Source organism: Mus musculus, chromosome 12 (assembly GCF_000001635.26).
Source record: "Mus musculus strain C57BL/6J chromosome 12, GRCm38.p6 C57BL/6J".
In the NCBI taxonomy this organism is placed as follows: Eukaryota; Metazoa; Chordata; class Mammalia; order Rodentia; family Muridae; genus Mus; species Mus musculus.
In genome coordinates this window covers 99,017,140-99,036,359 of record NC_000078.6, presented here as the reverse complement: position 1 = coordinate 99,036,359, position 19,220 = coordinate 99,017,140, and the positions used below count along the sequence as shown (strand labels likewise).

General features: G+C 43.1%; 1 long non-coding RNA gene across 1 annotated transcript in view; it reads right to left on the bottom strand.

The window, feature by feature from the left end:
• The window catches only part of Gm40554, a 48,568-nt gene extending 36,647 nt beyond the window's left edge, over positions 1-11,921 (bottom strand). The window contains exons 1-2 of the long non-coding RNA XR_872920.2: positions 11,776-11,921; positions 11,436-11,514 (exon numbers count right to left, since the gene is read on the bottom strand). This is a non-coding gene — a long non-coding RNA (predicted gene, 40554). The remainder of the gene's footprint in view (positions 1-11,435; positions 11,515-11,775) is intronic.
• Between the last annotated feature and the right edge of the window lie 7,299 nt (positions 11,922-19,220).

The following is a 19,220-nucleotide window of genomic DNA, read 5'->3' as shown; positions in this document are numbered from 1 at the left end:
TTCTTCTGCTAGTCGATTAAGAACTTCATTTCAAACCAGCTGTTCAAGTGTTACTCTATGCATTTTAAATTGGTCCTTTCCATCTCTCTCCTCCATCTCCAGGGCCTCACACTGTACCTCTGTTTCAGTGAATAGCATTGCTGTACTTCTCATAGGCTCTCTCTACCTCTGGACCCAACTCACCTCCAGTCTAGTCTCCATACTGATTCATCTTCCTAGTGTGTAAGTTCCACAGTGTCTTCTGTGCTTTGGATATGAGATGTCCTCCCAAAGAGCTTGTTGTGAAGATTTGGGCCCCAGATGATATAGCTATTGAGAAGACATTACATCATGAAGGTACTAACTACGTTGATGGGTAAATCCACTGGCGAGTTCATACTGATTATTAGAATATGGGGCCTTGCCAGAGGAATTATGTCTTTGGAGCCATGTGCTTTTGAAGTATTCATTTCCCCCTGTTCTCTTTCTCCTCTCTGTTTCCTCGGTATCATGAGCAACAGCTCTCTCTATTTCACTGTGCCTCCTGATGCCCTTCCTGCCAGGATGCTTTGTCAAAGCATGGACTCATAACAATGGAAGCAGCTGACTATGTGTCCAGCTAACTGTGTCCAGCTGACTATGTGTCCACCTGACTATGTGCTGAACAGTCTGAAACCATGAGACAAAATAAACTCTGCCTCTTAAAGTTGTTTTCTTGGGTTTCTTGTCATGATACTGGAAAGCAACTAATTCCTTTTCCCCGATATAAAACTTAGTGATTTCACATCAGGCGATTTTTATTTTTTTTGTAAAGCCCAAATCCCTACAGGTCTTTTACCCGTGGGCTCAGGAGTCCTAGGCTGCCAGAACTATGGAGTAACACCCTAAGTCTTCCCCAGATTGATATTAGTAGCTGTTGTAACAAACCACCACCTAAAACCACACAGGTTTGCCCCACTACAGTTCTGGAGGTGTGGAGTTTAGCACGGGGCTCAATGGGCTGAAAGCAGTGTTTGGGCATGGATGTGTCATCCCTGGAGGTTATTGGGGAGGCCCTGTTCCTTATTATTTCCCAGCATCTCAAGACCACTTATGTTCCTTGACTCTTTGCATCTCCAAGGCTAGCAATTCCCCTGCTTCCACTGTCATGTTCTCTCTGATGCTGACTCTCTGTCATTCTATAAGGATCTTTGTGATAACACTAGGTCCACCAGGTAGCTCAGGTTATCTCCTCATCTCAGAATCATATCTTAAGTCACAATAGAGCATTGCCTTTGTCATATAAGACAGTCTTTAAGGATCAAGATGTGGACATCATTGGGGGCCATCCTTCTGCCTACCACAATGCAGTGAGGAAGTGGCTCTGGCTTACAGATGGAAGCAAAGGGAGTTAATTAAGCAAGGAATAACAGGGAATGTTCTGGAAGGGAAAGGAGCAGGAACTAGGGTCCTGAGACAGGGAGGAGAAAGATGGGCTGGAGAGTCTTAGAGAAGGCTGATGTGGTATGGCCTAGGGCAGGGAAGGGATGTGGAGGAAGCAGGGTGGTGAGATTGGGCTGAAAAGAATGGAAGATAAAGCTTCAGGCTTCCATGGCCTTGGCACTAAGAGAAAGGATGGTATAATCAGATGAATCTTTTGGACACATGGAATCATGAGTGGTCACTGCAAGCCCCCTAGAGGTATGAGGGAAGCCATTTTTGTAATGATTTAAAGTCTCCTGGTCCATCTTATAATACCTATGAATCATTCACACCTTGACAGACCATGTTGAAATAGAGAGCTAACGACATAGCCTAGCAGCCAAAAGCACTTGCCCAATAAGTCTGAAGACCCGAGTTCAAATCCTGATGCCTGCGGAAAGGTGGAAGGAGAGAACTGAATCTACAAGGTTGTCTCTGATCCTCATACATGCACTGTAGCACGTGTGTACCTGTACTTATACATCAAACACAGAAGAGTGAGAGCCCATGCCTGTGCACACACATATACATACAAACACACACTCTAATAACAAAGTGAAACAAAGATATAAGTAGAGTCTTCATGTCTACCCATCTCCTTGCTATGATAACTGATTCACATTAATGAACTCGTTTGCCATCTACACAGGTCCTCGTCCCAGCATTACTTTAAAGCAAGCCCAAAATAGTCTATAGATTTATCCAAATTTATTTCAGATTCAGCCTATTTATGTATAGACCTGTAAAACTTTTACTTGACTATTTGCATGTTTGTGCGTGTGCAAGTGGGAAGTTTCACATGTGGGGGTCAGAAGACAACTGAAAGTCAGTCCTCCCTTTCCACCTTGTTGAGGCCGAGTCTGTTCCTCCTGCAGCACTGAGAAGCCCAGGCTATCTGACCCACAAACTCCCAGGCAATTCTGTCTCCACTTCCTAGCTCAGCATAGAGGTGTTGGCATTACACATATACACCACCACATCCAGCTTTTTAAATGATGCCAGAGACTAAATTCAGCCTTTTATAGCTACTTTACCTACAGAGTATTCTACCATCCCCAGGGCTTCTTAAAAAATATTATTCTGACATCTAAGAAGTCCTGGGTGGATACATTTGTGGAAATAATCAGTTCATGCATTTAGCCAGCCTTTCCCTTCTTCACTCGAGATTTCAAAGCAGTTTTCATATTAGGACTCACATCCTCTTAGGGCGGTCGACTCTTCTACCCTGGTTATTGCATCACCACCAAACCTTCTTTGAATGCCTTCTGCAGGTGTTGGGGGTCTAGAAGAAATGGATCCCATTTATCAGATGGAACAATGAGGCCCCTGCTCCAGCTGTAGTTACAGAACTGAGATGCCAGGATGGTAGTGTGCTCCATCCAGTTATTCCTGCTGCACCGAGGGAGAAGGCCTTTTCAACTAAGGCAAGTTCATACAGCCCACGCCGTTTAAGTCAAGAACACCTGCAGCTAGGCCCCATCCTTCCCTGTTCCTCTGTGTGGCTGGATGTGAGGGTGGGGGGAGGAGACGACTCTAATTACACCTTTCTTATGGGCCTTTGGTTCTGAGACTATTTCAAGGAGGAGGTTGACATCTCTCCTCTCAAATAAAGACAACGCCTCAAAGTTTCCTCTGTCTCCCCTCCAGCAGAGTCTTTGCTGTCTGGTGAGATTCTGTTATCATTATCTACTGCTGTGAAACACAACCTACAAATGTACTGGCTTAAAGATGCAATCGTTTAAATATGAGAATAGATACGATGGGTGCCAGGAAATAGTGTCAGATATGTCCCTAGGACTGTTAAACTATACCTCACTACTTCCTCCTGTCTTCAGTTCCCTCCTCCTCAAAGTCTGAACTTGTAATCACTCTTTCTTAGTTCATCCCCTATGGTTCTGGGGATCTAGTCGGCACCCCCTCTAATATGTTGGTTGAGAGGGAAGAATAGTTCTCCTTTGAAAGGTCTGAACAATACATTAGAGGACCAGGTTATGGACAGTGAGATTGTAAAAATAGAAACATCCACTATAGTCAACCCAATGGATGCTCTTCTTCAATACAAATGTCTTCCCATAAACTCAAATGCAGAAATGCCATGCTTAAATGATGTAACTACTCCACATTCAGCACCAAATGCAGTCACCTCAATCTTGAGAGAACAAAAGAGCAAGAGCCCAAAGTCTTGTCTATCTACTGCATCCTGCAAGCTCAGGCTTCATTTGGATGTGTATTCCCCAACAACACACAATTGATTATAGTTCGTCATGGCATCTTTGAGTAAATTACATTTAGCCACTCACCAATATATGGGACACTTGTTATTAAAACACTCATTTGAGAAAACAAAAGAGTAGAAGTATTGGGTAAGAGTCCATGTGTCCTAGTACTACTGGAAGATCCAGCAATACCACTCCTGGGCATATACCCAGAAGATGTTCCAACTTGTAATAAGGACACATGCTCCACTATGTTCATAGCAGCCTTATTTATAGTAGCCAGAAGCTGGAAAGAACCGAGATGTCCCTCAACAGAGGAATGGATACAGAAAATGTGGTACATTTACACAATGGAGTACTACTCGGCAATTAAAAACAATGAATTTATGAAATTCTTAAGCAAATGGATAGATCTGGAGAATATCATCCTGAGTGGGGTAACTCAATCACAAAAGAGCACACATGATATACACTCACTGATAAGTGGATATTAGCCCAGAAGCTCAGAATACCCAAGATACAATTTGCAAAACTCATGAAACTCAAGAAGAAGGAAGACCAAAGTGTGGCTACTTGGTTCCTTCTTAGAATGGGGAACAAAATACCCATGGAAGGAGTTACAGAGACAAAGTTTGGAGCTGAGACTGAAGGAAGGACTATCCAGAGACTGCCCCACCTGGGGATCCACCCCATAAACAACCACCAAACCCAGACACTATTTCATATACCAACAAGATTTTGCTGACAGGACCCTGATATAGCTGTCTCCTATGACACTATGCCAGTGCTTGGCAAATACAGAAGTGGATGCTCACAATCATCTATTGGATGGAACACAGGGCCCCCAATGAAGGAACTAGAGAAAGTAACCAAGGAGCTGAAGGGGTCTGCAGCCCTATAGGAAAAACAACAATATGAACTAACCAGTACCCCCAGAGCTCGTGTCTCTAGCGGCATATATAGCAGAGGATGGCCTAGTCAGCCATCAGTGGGAGGAGAGGCCCTTGGTCTTGTGAAGATTCTAGGCTCCAGTATAAGGGAATGCCAGGGCCAAGAAGTGGGTGTGGGTGAGTTGGAGAACAGGGGGAGGGGGGGAGAGTATAGGGGATTTTCGGAGAGGAAACTAGGAAAGCAGATAGCATTTGAAATGTAAATGAAGAAAACATCTTATAAAAAAAATAAATCTTAAAAGAAAAAAAAAAAAGAGTCCACATGTCCACTGTGTGCTGTCAGGTAAGCTAGGGAGGAAGACCAAGCCTTGATCTAGCTAACTCAGATTTCTTGGACTTTTCCTCTCGATGCCCTCCATTGATGGAGGAAAGGTAGGCGGGTGGATTGCCCGGGTGGATTGCCCTCTGGGAACATAGTTCCTTAGGAGATCAATTCCTGTTAGTGACACATTGTGGGTATCAGAAAAGCAGTCATCTGCAATTAATACTAGCAGCCTAATAATGGCTTAAGAAAGCATGAGTCTTTTTTTCTAAGACATTATGTATCTGGAAATGCAGCCATTTGCTTGAAATTGGTAATTCGAGGACATCAAGTGTCTCTGAACTGAACGTGTGGATCTGTTGGCTGCAATTCCAGCCATCACATCTGCATCGAGGGAGTAGTGAGGAGCAAGTATCAGCTCCAGTATGTGCCCCTCCACCTCGCTGTCTCTGTTTTGTCTTTCAGTCAGAGTCTCATGCATCCTTACCCAGGCTGACCTTGAACTCATTCTTTATCCTAGGCTGACTGTGAACTCCTGATCCTCCTGTCTCCAAGTCCTAGAATTACAGGCGTGTACCACCAGGTGCACCGGCTCACATCTCTCGTTCATCATGTACTTCCATAAGTCCCCCAGAAGTCTGCAGCCAACTGTCTTTTAGAGCTGAAGGAGTGGAATGGTGTTGCATGCCTGCCTCCAGCTGGAAGGAGCCTGGGAAAGCTAGTATCTTGTCTGTTGTTCCCCAAACAGAATTGACACTTGGGGGAATTGTGGGGTGATGTGACTTTCTGGAGGGACGCAGGTTCTCAATGCAACTTACAAGAGATAAGACAGGATGCCAAGCAGCAGAAAACAGCAGCTGGTTATCGAAATCCAAAATAGACTTTTTCTGGGTCTAAATGAGGTTTTTATCCTAAGGGGGAAAGCTGTGTCTAGACTTAAAATAATAATAGATACCTCAAACGGGGCTTCAGAAAGTAAAGCCAATGGCTATTAATTTACAAAATAACGTCTTCTTGAGACAACAGACAATGACAGCTTGTGATTTCATCAGCAGTTTTAGAAGGAAGCAAAGAACTTTCAAGCAAGCTGATAGGAGATTTACAGCTAAGATAGTGTTTCCCATGGGCACCAAAGAAACAGAGTAATCCCCACCCCCACCACCACCCTTGGCTAGGAGCGGGTGATTCCTTCTGCCAGCCTTGGGGAGCAGAGACTGGCTCCCTTTCTAATTTACATAACCACTGAGACTAACCAGCTCAGTTAATATCTGTGGGTCCAGAGCTAAGAAGGCTTAGGGGAGATTTTTAGATGAGTCACAGGAGCCAAGTTTCATTATATCCAGGCAGGATTATTCCCCAAGCCATATAAGCCTAATGGCTCACTCAGAGTCTCCAAGCAGGGGCTCTTGGGGTAATGAGACTAGGGGAGCCTCTGCAAGTGGAATCCAATGGAGTAGGCTCAGCAAGGTGGGGACGGCAGTATAAAGGAGGCTACAAGTATTCCTGGGACAATAAGAAGACACTGCCATTTTAAGCATGCGCCAAAGGGAGTGAAGCTGCCAGGGTGGCATCTTTACCAGGAATCCAATTGCTAACTTAGAAGCAATGTCAAACCGAGACTTCTCCTTTTCTCCCTATCCCCAGATATGCTGAAATAATAATAGAAGTGATTAAAAACATATCTTCTTTACAGAACAGAACAGACCTGCTGAGCATCGATGACCTACGCTGCAAAAGAGCACCCGGCTATGGGGAAGCGTGTTCGCCTGTTGGCACCACTAAAAAAAGAACGCCCGCAGCCCAAGCCAGAGCATTACTTAGGCACTTTCTAGATCCCAGGGCTCTTTAAATTTATCACTCCACAGGGAGGGAATGGAAATCCTTTTTAGGATTCAATTTTAATCTATTTTCTATTTTTAACCTTTGGAAGAAAAGATGACACTCTGAAAACTAAAAGAAGCTATTATCTTTGCTAAGGTAATTTCAACTCCAAGAGACTCTAGTCTAAGTTTTTTTTATTTTTTAAAAATTCCTTGCAAATTAGAGCAGATGATGACATGAAGAGTTGGGAACCTGGGGGAAAAGATCCTGTGCCAAGTAACGGGGCCAGATACGTCAGTGGGGTTCCTTTAAAGCATACAGCACTAATGCTTTTCCCAACTGGCTTCCACTTCCAGCTGCCCCATCCAGCACAGCTGAAAGTCCTTCTTAGGAGTTCCTCTCTTTAATTTACTCTCTACAGCTCTGTTTGCATTTCCACAACCCCCTGTATTAAACTATCAGGACCACAGTGAACTCCATACCGTCTTTAGAAATATAGGCAAACTCAAACACAATGATACACAAGCCTCGCGGGCCCTGTTCTGGCTGCAGCCTTCCTTCCCAAGTTACCTCTGTTCTTCACAGCCAGTGGCCACTGCCCAGCACAGCATCTGCTACACGTTTGGGTCATTTCTCCAGCAAATGTCACCCAGTCATGCCAGTCACTCCGTTTCCCATGTAATTCCCATTTATGCCACCCATGCTATCCTGTACATTCAAGCTAAAGCCAGGGACAGTGTTTCCCATGCCAACCACATGAGGGAAGAGGTGCATATTCATAATCTGCTCACACATCACCCCTCTGCCCCCTCATAGCCTGTCTGACACTCAGCTCCCCGCCCACACAGAAACATTCTGGGTTACCATCCGGTGTTCTGCATTCCTCTGGTGCAGCAGCTCCTGCATTGTATATTTAAACAATCTCGCATGCTGCAAAGAGATAATTGGGTTCCCAAAGAAACTTGCTTTATCAAAATTGAATTATAATGGAGGGAGAAATAATAAAAAAAGGGGGGCTGAGGTTAGAGTGTTCAGGGCTCACAGTAACAGTATTAGGTTTCCTGTGGGGGTTTCAATAGTGCTACAGTGCTAGGGAGCTACCAAAGGGTTTCAGTGCACACTCACATATCAGTCTACTTGATCTAGGAAAAACAACCTCCAAAGCCACACAGCTGTGAGTCTTCCAGATTATCTATAGCCTTGAGCTTCAAACTTGGCTGGCATCGTGATTCTTAAAACACAATAGGCAGAAGTAAGCAATGCACAAACAAGTGTGTATATAATCCATATCACCATGGATCCTGATGCTGTGTCCCAGTAATTATCTACCTGCCACCTAGGGACTAATTCCTAGTGACTTGCCCACTATGCAGCTACAAGTTGGTTGTGTTAATTCAATATCTGAATGTCAGTTAATGCAACCCTTTTGGTAGGAGAATTGCTATGATTCGTCTATTTATAGCATGTTTTCTTCCATCTAGGTAAGAAGGAAGAAAATACAAAACAAGGATCCGGATCTCCATCTCTAATCTTGGTTATCAACTAGTTTGGACTGAGATGCAGCTGGGAGATTAGGAAAGCCATCTCTAGGTGTCTGTGTGAGTGTTTCGAAGAGAACTAACAAATACCTGAAAAATCCACTTTGCATGTTTGGGTTTCAATAATACTACTGTATCATAGGATGGCTCTGTATTATAGGATGGTACTATATCATAGGATGACACTGTATCATAGGTGACACTATCATAGGGTGGCACTGTATCAAAGGGTAGTAATGTAACATAGGGTGACACTGTATTACAGCCTGGTACTGTATCATAGGGTGACACTGTGCCATAGGGTGGTAGTGTTTCATAAGGTGGCACTGTATCACAGGGTGGTACTGTAACATAGGGTGACACTGTATTACAGGGTGGTACTGTTTTATATGGTGGCACTGTATTATTGGGTGGGCATAGATGGAATAAAGGAAAATAAAGGTGGTTATGGGCTGAGGTCTTGGATAATCAAGGGGGAAAGTACAGCACTAGGCATCCATCTTTCTGTGGTTTTTACTGAAGACACAATGTTACCAGACACTGGATGCTTTCATTGTTATGGTTTCTCCCACTAAAGAGGACTGTATCCCCTAAAATTCCCCCCTGGGAAGTTGTAGGGCAAAGTGCACACATATTTCCAAGGATGGCTGATGTCTCAGGGTACAAAGCCAAACTAAATTCTTTCATCTTTCTTACTTTTGTGAGATATTTTCTCACATCAATGAGGAAAGTGTCTAATACAATACCTAACACTTTCAGAAATCATATTGCATTCTTGCTTGTTTGTTACCTATCCCTTTCTTCCCACCTACCCTTCTTGTGGAAGGTGTTGATAGTGAGTTATTGCACTTGTCTTCTTCATTACTTCTTCACTAGCACCAAGAATGGGGCCTTTCTCTAAGACAACACCTTATGAATACCCCACGAATGAATGAATGCTTCTTGATGCAATCAGCAAATGCTGTATGCCAGTTTACACTCTGGCTCATGAGTTGGGCTTTGGTCCAGGCTAGAAGGAATCACAGCATCAGTAAACAAAGACTACAACTGAAAAAAGGACCAATGGTCCATGAGTAGGCCAGTAAGAGGAGCTAAAGGGGCCTGGGGAAGAGAAGGTACCCTGAGACATCAGCCATCCTTGGAAATATGTGTGCACTTTACCCTACAACTTCCCTGTGTCTAAGTTACAGTACTTGGACATACTTCTAAGATACATTCCCTGAGCACTATACTTCAGTCTTGAGTACAGTGACAATAGTCTCTGAACCAAAATTCAAAATTCACAGCCTGACAAATTTGTGGAATGATAGGATGTACCTGTCCCAGTTAAGGTTGTTCCCAAAATTTCATGACATTCCACTCTGCGTTCTCTGGGAAACATTCATCGTTTGAGACATACCCCTGTGAATGGCATCGACCTAGGTAAGGATTGGCATTGACTCACAGACCTTGTTCCCAGTCTTGCTCGCTTCTAGCATGCTGCAACAAATCCAATTTCCCTTAATCACTTGGAAAAGTGGCAAATTATGGGGAACAAATGTCCTTTCCAGCAGAAGGAAGGACACCTGCCTAATGAATCAGCATTTGTGCAGATGGTGGGCTAGAGAAGCCAAGTTGGAACTGGAGCCTGCTTGTCCTGATGGGCAGTCAGCAACCCAGAATATCTCCCCCCCTTACTAAATCCCACTGGGCTGGATCACATGGCTCTCCACACAAATGTAGGTCATTTAAAGTGCCACTCCTTATTGCCAAGACACTGGAAAACCTACCATGACAAGGAGAAAGTGTTTCCAGGCTGGTGCTTCTCATTTAAAACAGAGAATCCGGATTTTGAACAGCTACGTGCTGCCATTTTATACTTTGGGTCATAATTATCCATCAGTGATGCCCAAGTCACCACCGAGTTTGTACGACTGGATACTGGGAAGAAAGGATTGGGTCCTGTTTTTAAAGACAGGAATTACACAACTCATGTTCATAGGTGTTTAAAAGCCATGTACTCCCACAAAGACTCAGAATGGTATTAGATATGACGAGACTGGGTGAGACATTTGCCCCTTAATTTGGTAAAGAAAGAAAAATATCTATTCTGCTGATTGAATTTACCATTTTTCAAAAAGTACCTCTGTTTAATTCATGAAATTTAATCAAGATCACACTGAGATTTATTGCTTCTCATTAATGTTTCCTTTGAAGACAAGTGGAAAGACCCGGGGTTGAGAGGGAAGAATGACTCTTTCCAAAGTACTGTGAGACTTAATTTGGACTTCATTAAAACTCATTAGTTCCCTAATATGGGATTTATGACACTGTGACAGAGAGTGGGATGGTATTTATCTTGGTTTAAGCTATGAAAAAAGTGATTTTTCTCTGCAGGTGAATGATAGGGAAAAAAGTCTTACGAGAAGAGTCTGAACACATGATATAGTAAATATTCATTGTTAGTCAGTTTCTTTTACACACAAGTACTGTGCTAATTTCACATTTTTAATAGTTTCATTAACATGATGGAGTCTTCCCCCTTAATAGTATTGTTCTAGTTCGGTTACTATTATTGTTGTTGTTTGTCTATTTGTTCTCTAACCACTTCCAGAAAGAACCTAAGCCATGCTAAGGCAAAGGGATTGTTTTCATAGGTAAAGCTGGGTGTTCTTCTGATTGCCAAATCACACAGAATGTTGAAACATATGTGACTCAATTCAGAAGTTATCTTGAGGGGAGTCTGTCTAAAAATGTGCGATAAATGAGAAATTCATTTTGAAGAGCCCCAAACAGTACTGCAAAAAGATAGTGTAGCAACTTTACTAGCAATCCAACAATAACAGCAACTTCAAAAAATATATAAACATTTATTTCTGACTAACCTAAGAGAAACCTCCAACTGTGCCGTTCTTAGCTGATTAGGTGCTCTTTCCAGTGAGCTCATCTTTTTCTTCCATATTTTGGAAACTTCGTGGTTTGAGGCAACCACCATGTGCCAGAATGGAACCCATACCGTCCTCCAGCCAATAGGTATGAGGAAGAGAGGGAAGAGTGAAGTCCTCCTCCAGTGCATGGGTCAGCAGCTCACTTAAACAGCTCTTAGAAATCCTGGACAAACATGTACATGTACTTGGCCCAAACTCACGAAGTTACACACTTCTGAAATAGTGCTTCTGTTATTAAGGGGAAAAAAAAGAAAATCATAGGAGACAGAACCAACTAGTACCTGTTATGTCTAGACAGCCACTCACCAACACAGCTGAGTCTGGAGTATAACAGCCAGTGAACACATGAGCAATTAGGAACTAAAGAAATAAAAGAAAATGCACAGTGACTATGGTTGAATAACCGAATGACAATGAGCTTCCTGATAGCCAGGGCAGGAAAGTAAGAATCGCTGTGACAAAAGACTCAAATCCATCAGTTCCTCAGCTGGGGCACAGCTCATCCCACAATGAAAGTCTCTGATGTTTTTCACAAAGGTACTACATGATAGTCACATGTTCTGAATTTTAAACATTACTTTCCCCATTGACTATTCTGCGCCCTTGTTCTGACATACTCACCCATGCATGTCCCATTTCCATCTCAGAATACAGAATCACCAAGGGTATCGGCGACAGAAGAAGGTATAATTAAATGTTCTTGATAAAGCTTGTTTTTCAGGAATGATAAAGGGTGAGTTTGTGGGACTCAGGAGAGGGGATGAGTCGGAAATGTCTCAGTGATGTCATTCACGTTGCCTTTGTGTGAGAGGCTTGCAGACCTTGTCAATGCCATGCCTGACTAAGTCCAGGGAGACACAAGATGAGACATGCATCAGTGGCTGTTAGGAAGACCCAGGGAGCTTTCGCTGGCTCCATTAATCTCTCCCAGGCTGAGTTGGGAAAGACAAACCCTTAAATAGATGTCATACTTTGTATTGATCATAAAAGCCTCAAAGACAGGGTCAACCCCCTCATAGTGAGTTTATTTTCCTATGCGTGAAACTCCAAAGTATCCTCCCAAAACAAGGAATCAGAGGAAGCATGCTACAGCTTGACTGTGAAATGCTCCTATACGCTCACAGGACGGAGGCTCGATGCAGATCTGACAGCACTATTTTGTCACATCGAAAACGTCAGAGGTGTGTCAACTTGGAGGAAGTAGACCACTGCTGATGTATTTTTGAGGGTACCTTGTCACCGGCCTCTTCCATGCCCTCTACTTCCTGTCTACCAGGAGATGGGCTCCACACATACTATTTCCACTACCTGAGTTAAAACAGTTGGGGTCAAGACGTGGAGCCACCCCAACCACTGGCTAAAAGCTCAGGAACCACGAGCTAAACCAAACACCTCCTCCTTTATTTATTTTCTCAGATATTTTGTTACAAAAAAGTCTGACTAGGACAATGTGACCTGACACACGGATGACATCAAGTTAGCCTATTTCCAAACACGTAGGATAGTTAAAGTGGAGATGGGAAGCCAGGGCAATCATTCAGCTGAGAATTGTCTCTTTGGATGTGGGCAGCATCTTCCTGTCCCATTTTCTTTTTCTACATTTTTTTGGCTGCCTAGACCTGTTTCATAGTATCCCTCTCTATCTCTGTCTCTCTCTTTCTCTCTTCCCTCCATCTGTGTGTACGTGTTATATGAATGTCTATACATATGTCTGTTTGTGTGTATGCATACTTGCGTGCTTACCCACACACATGTACAAGTGGAAGCCTTCTTCTATTGCTCTCGCCATTCATCCTTTGAGGCAGAGTCTCTTGCCAAGCCTGAAATCTGCCATTTCAGCTATTCTGGCTGGCCACCAAAGTGCCAGGACTGGCCTTTCTCTGTCCCCTTCTCCAGCACTGTGGTTACATGCATCCAAGCCCCAGCTTTTATGCAAGTGATGAGACTCACACACTCACTTTGTCCACTGAACATTCTCTCATGCCTGTTGTGTCATGGCGTTCTTTAAGAATGTTACCACTATCAATCATCATAGTGTGTGTTGTTTGTCTAAGAAAGTTATTGTCTCTGAGGTGACCTTTCACTCTGTGGTCCTTCTTCAAGTGCTTATCTCCACTCTTAATTCCCAGAGGGGAATCTAGGTTGCCATGGAAGCACCACACCGACATTTCCAAGTGTAGGTCTTCAAATGACTGGCTGAACACACCAAGAGCACAGGGTAAGACTCTGGTACTTAACCATTTACTGGGAGCTGCTATGGACAGTTTTCCTATAGTTTGTAATTAAATCCATGTAATACATGTTGGAAAGTTGCTATTCTTGTTTCACAGATAAGAAAACTGAACCCTGCTAAGTGTATTCATTTCCTGGATTTGCCATTGCCAACTAACAATGAATGTGGTAGATTAAGACAACAGAACCGTCATACACCTATGGACACCTGGCTTTCAATAAAGAAGCCAGAATCAAGCAATGGGAAAGGGAAAGCATCTTCAACAAAAGGTGCTGTTCTAACTGGATGCTGACATGTGGAAGGATACAAACAGATCCATCGTTATCACTCTGCTCAAGTCCAAGTGGATCAAAGACCTCAACATGAAACCAGATATGCTAAATCCAATTGAAGAGAAAGTGGTAGAGTTTGAACATATTGGCACAGGAGACAGCTCCCTAATAGCCCAGGCACTAAGATCAACAGTCAATAAATGGGACCTCATGAAACTGTAAAGCTTCTGTAAGGCCAAAGATACTGTCAATAGGACAAAAAGGCAGCATACAGAATGGGAAAAGATTTTCATCAACTCCACATCTGATAGAGGGCTAATTTCCAAAATATATAAAGAACTCAAGAAACTAGACATCAACAAGCCAAATAATCTAATTAAAAAAAAAATAGGTACAGATCTAAACAGAGAATTCTCAATAGAGGCATCTCAAATGGTCATAAAGCACTTAAAGAAATGTTCAATATCCTTAGCCATCAGGAAAATGCAAATCAAAATGAACCTGAGATTCCATCTTATACCTATTAGAATACCTAAGATGACAAACACTAGTGACAGTTCATTGCTGGTGACCATGTAGAGCAAGGGGAACACTCCTCATTGCTGGTGGGAATAAAAACTTGTGCAGCCACTTTGGAAATCAATACTGCTGTTTCTCAGAAAATTGGGAATTGATCTACCTCAAGACTCAGCTATTCCACTCCTGAGCATTTACCTAAAAGATGTTCTAACCTACCACAAAGACACTTGCTCAACTCTGTTCATAGCAGCTCTCTTCTTAATAGTAAGAAACTGGAAACATTCTAGATGCCCCTCAATTGAAGAATAGATAAAGAAAATGTACATTTACAAAATGGATTACCATTCAGCTACTAAAACCAAGGAGGCCATGATGTTTGCAAGCAAATGAATGGAACTAGAAAAAAATTTTAAAAACCCTACGTAAGGTAACCCAGACCCAGAAACACAAAAATGTCTTTTTCTGCCATAAAGGCTCCTGTCATTGGATCTAGGGAACACTCAGATAATCTAGGATCATCTCATCTCAAGAATTTTAATTATACCTCCAAAGACCCATTTTTCAAAGAAGGCTTCTCTTGCAGGTTCTAGGTCAGAATATGGACCTATCTTTTGGGGTGTGCTCTTCAATCCACTCTAGAGAGGTTAGATATCACAACCTGGTGGTGATATTGTATGGGCATGAGTGGGAATATGAAGGATAGCTTCTGCCATTTTGAGAACAAGCTCATGAATTGTAAAGTAGGCTAGAGCCTAACTAACTCAGCTGCTAGGTGCCTCCATTAATATACATTGAGCCTTGTCCCACTAATAAACAGAGGAGGGCAATAAACAGCGAACCCTTTGTTTACTATATCTCCATGTGTTTGGGTAGATCAGCGTTGGAGGGACCAGACAGAGGCTAGCCCTGAGACTCTTATCCTAAGTGAGTTAAAGGACAGCAGACACAAAGCATCTCTCTGGATGATAGGGTTAAGATTAGAAGATAGCTCTGCTTGGCTATCTCCCTCTCACTTTAGCCTCTGTCTACAGTGTGGTCTTATACTGTGAGCAGCCATGTCATTTTCTGGGGGCCCAGGGACAGTGTCATCTGGCCAGTGTGGTGACTGCTGCAGAATGCCATCTGTGTCTTCTAGCACAGCCACCAAGCACTAGGCTCTGTTCTGTCTTGGACACACAGGTACAATGCAGTCATGCTCTCTGCTGCCAAAGTGCTAGAGAAGACAGGTTGGTGCTGAGGGGAGAGTTCATTTCTGACAGAGGCATGACTTGGGAATGTTTTCACAAGGAGGTATTCAGTTCTCTGTCTAAGACTGTACAGCAGATGGTGAGAGAGACCAGGTTAGCCTGGCTCCAAAAACCACTCCCAATGTTCTTGCCATTCCATGAAGACATTTGGGCAAGAGTAAAACTAATGAGGCAGAAGAGTTCACCCTAGATGGTCTAGCCTTGTCCTGGTCCAAAATTAAGATGCTTGGAGGTGAGGGAGGGGTGTGAGTGGGGGAGGGGTAGATGCAATTTTCATGAGTCTTCCATTCTGATATATCACCTGTCTCACCGGGCTGCTACAGATGAAAGACAAAAATGGGAGAAAATCTTCAGAGATGCCCTCCCCGAAGCTATTCTAGAGGCTAGGTGACTGTCTCCCTGACTGCAGAAACAAACAATTAAATGGGCATGCCTTCTGTATTTTCTTTCAAAAGTATTTCATTACTTTCTCCTCAAACTTCATGTGCTATCATCTAATAGGCTTTCTGTGGTATTGCACACACACACACACACACACACACACACATACACACACACACACACCCTTTTTGAGACAGGCTTTCTCTCTGTAGCTCTGGCTGTCCTGAAACTCATTCAGTAGATCAGGGTGGCCTCGAACTCAGAGATCTGACTGTCTCTGATTCCCAAGTGCTGGGATTAAAGGCTTGTGCCACCCACCACCAATCTCATTTAATGGTTTTAATTGACTTTTCTCGGTCTTACTAGTAAAATGAGTTTGTACGCTGTTTAGGATATGGATGGTGTCAACAGCCTCTCAGTGATACCCAGCAGTCCTGGCCCAGATTCCTGGATAGAGCTGGTGGCACTAGAATATTTGTAAAGGATTTATTTTATTTTATGTGTATGGGTACTTTGTCTGCATGTATGTCTGTCTAATCACCATATGCATGCAGTGACTGCAGAAGCCAGATCAGGGTGTTGGATCCCCTAGAGCTAAAGTTACAAATGATTGCTTGGCTGCTAGGAATTTTATCCAGGTCCTTTGTAAGAGCAACCAATGCACTTAACTACTGGCTCCAGCCTGGGACAGCAGAATCTTGTTGAATCCACTAGGTTTTTTTTTACTCAGCTTCCTTCTAAGACATTTTAACCACTAGGAACTTGTATTAATTTTTATTACAAATTCAAATCAGTAAAGCTCGTAGATAATATAATTTGCTAGGTAATAATTACCCAAATGTAAGATCACATTGATAACTGTTCTAAATTTATTTTAGGCATGGAATAGAATAGGTTTCGAGTGATAATATAGTTAGCACTGTGATCTCCCATGGAAAGGGTAAATGTTCTCCAGGGGTGGGGCACAGCCACGGCAGGCGGTGAGCCTCGGGATGTAGGGCAGAGGAATTCTGTCTTAATAACTTTCTTCTTCTTGGTATTTTCTTTCATTGTTCTTTCCATCAACTGTCTAGATGCTCCTAGTAGGGCTAGAGTTGGTCCCCCAAATCCTGAAATCTCGGCAAGAAGGCTGTTAATAAAGACCTGGCCAAATTTTCAAAGAGTTTTGTTTGCCTAAAGATGAATCAAGAATTAGGTAGTGGGAAGGGAAGACAACAGAATGGCAAGTGCACTGTTTCCAGAAGGTTCTTACACAAGGAACCCAACTACGCACTTCGTGGGAGACCTCAGAGAGAAGGAGGCAGATTTGTCACTCTGCTGTTGTGGAGAGAGGCCCCATACCCAAAGTACCTCTGTGGACAGGAACAGGGACACTTTAGTAGGATCTGCCCAGATTCTTCACTGCTGTTCCTCAGTGAATCTTATGCGCTATATTTCTAACAAGGTGGGACAGCGGTTGGAACTTGAATTAAAACTCTAAGCATGCTGCTTACTTGAGGAAGAGTTATTAACAAGGAACCTCTATTCATCACTTCTTGGTGCATCTTGAAGGAGGAGGATTTGATTCCTCCGCAGAATGTGGTTGGCTTTCTGTTTTGATTGATAGGCTTCAGTTATGTATGCGTTAGTTCACTAAGGCATATAACTTCCCATGATGCACCTGGTTTTAATCATATGCACACTCAATTATGCACAGGCAAAAGATAATAAGAGTTTTCCCTTAACATGCATTTTAAGGACACAGTTCACTTTACTGCTCATACACCCAAAAACAGTCTCCCTCCCGTAGATTGGTCCATTATCCTTAGTTTAGGATTTAGTAGCAAACACTTTGAAGGTTCTATGTTCTGAGTATAAAATCAAATAAGAAACAACCAAATTCCACTCACCAGAGGTCTTAGGATCCCGTGGGGAATCCTGTGTGGGCCCTTGCGGGTGTCAGGCAACTCCGCTGGCAAGGAAGCCCGGGGCTCGAGTGGAGCAGAAGGGGCTTTTGCCCCGGGTCAGGCCCGGGTAGTCTGCTTCCCTATGTACCGCAGTCTCAGGTTCCGCGCGATTAGATTGGGGCCGGCGCTGGCCTGGTGTAGGTTAAAGCATCTGATGGGTAAGCATGAAGACTGAGTTTGGATTTTCAGCACCCATATAAAAATCCAAGCATGGTGGTTCATACCTATAATCCCAGCGTCAGGGAGGTCAAAACTGGAGGAATCAAGGACCCTACTGGCCAGCCAGTGTAGACAAGATGTGAGCACTAGGTTTAGTGAGAGACCCTGTTTCAATGATAGAGGAAGACATACAGTGTGTTTTTACCTCTAGCCTACAGTCTCACACACACACATACACACACACACACACACACACACACACACACACACACACACACATACACACACACACATGCACACATGCATACACACACATGTGCACACACACATGCACATACACATATATGTGCACACATGTGCACATACACACACACACTCACTCACTAACCACACACACAGAAAGGTTTTATTCTCTGAGAAAACATTGCTGATTTCGTGTGTGTGTGTTGTTTGAACTAAAATACAAAAGGTGCTACGTGTAGACTATCCTAGAGCATCACCATCTCACTGACTTTCTGTTAATGATACAGCTTTTTAAGGCAAGCTGCAGGGGAGAGAAACCTCCATCCATGAAACAGGATGCTCTTCAGCTGCTCAAAAGGGAAGCAGAGAATAGTGTTCCACGAAAAGCCCTTCACAAGGTATCACTGCAATAAAAAATCATGTTTAAAAGATTCACAGTGTAATTCCATTCATGCCCAAAATACTTATGGCAGAATAAAAACGACATTTCTAGGGGCTGAAGAGATGGCTCAGCAGTTAAGATCACCGACTGCTCCTGCAGAGGGCCTAGGTTTTGTTCCCAGTAGCCATGTGAGATGACTCACAGTTGCCTGTGGCCCCAGTTCCAGGGCATCCAACATCTGGTCTCCACAGGCATGGTGCACATGCAGCATACATATAGATAAATGGCAGATATTCAAACACGTAAAATTAGAATAAATGAAATAAAAAGCATTAGAAACCTTTAAAAAACATTCAGTGGAAATATGAGTAAAGTGTATTTTCTTTTTGTTTTTCGTATTTTCTTGTCTCATGTATAATAAGGCAATATGTATACACAATGTCTTGTGCATAAATGTCTTATGCAGACAGTAACTACATTTTTGCTTAGATTAGATACCTAGATATGAGACAGTACTGGTGTCCTGGATCCCTAGGTACAGATAGGTGTATATATATCCCCAAACTAAAATTTAAAAATTTTAAATTTAAAGTCTAAATGCCCTGAGTCTTAAGTTAGTGGCATTCGGAGGTGGAGCCCCTCAGGAGGTAACCAGAACTGGATGAGATCTAGCGAGTGAATCAT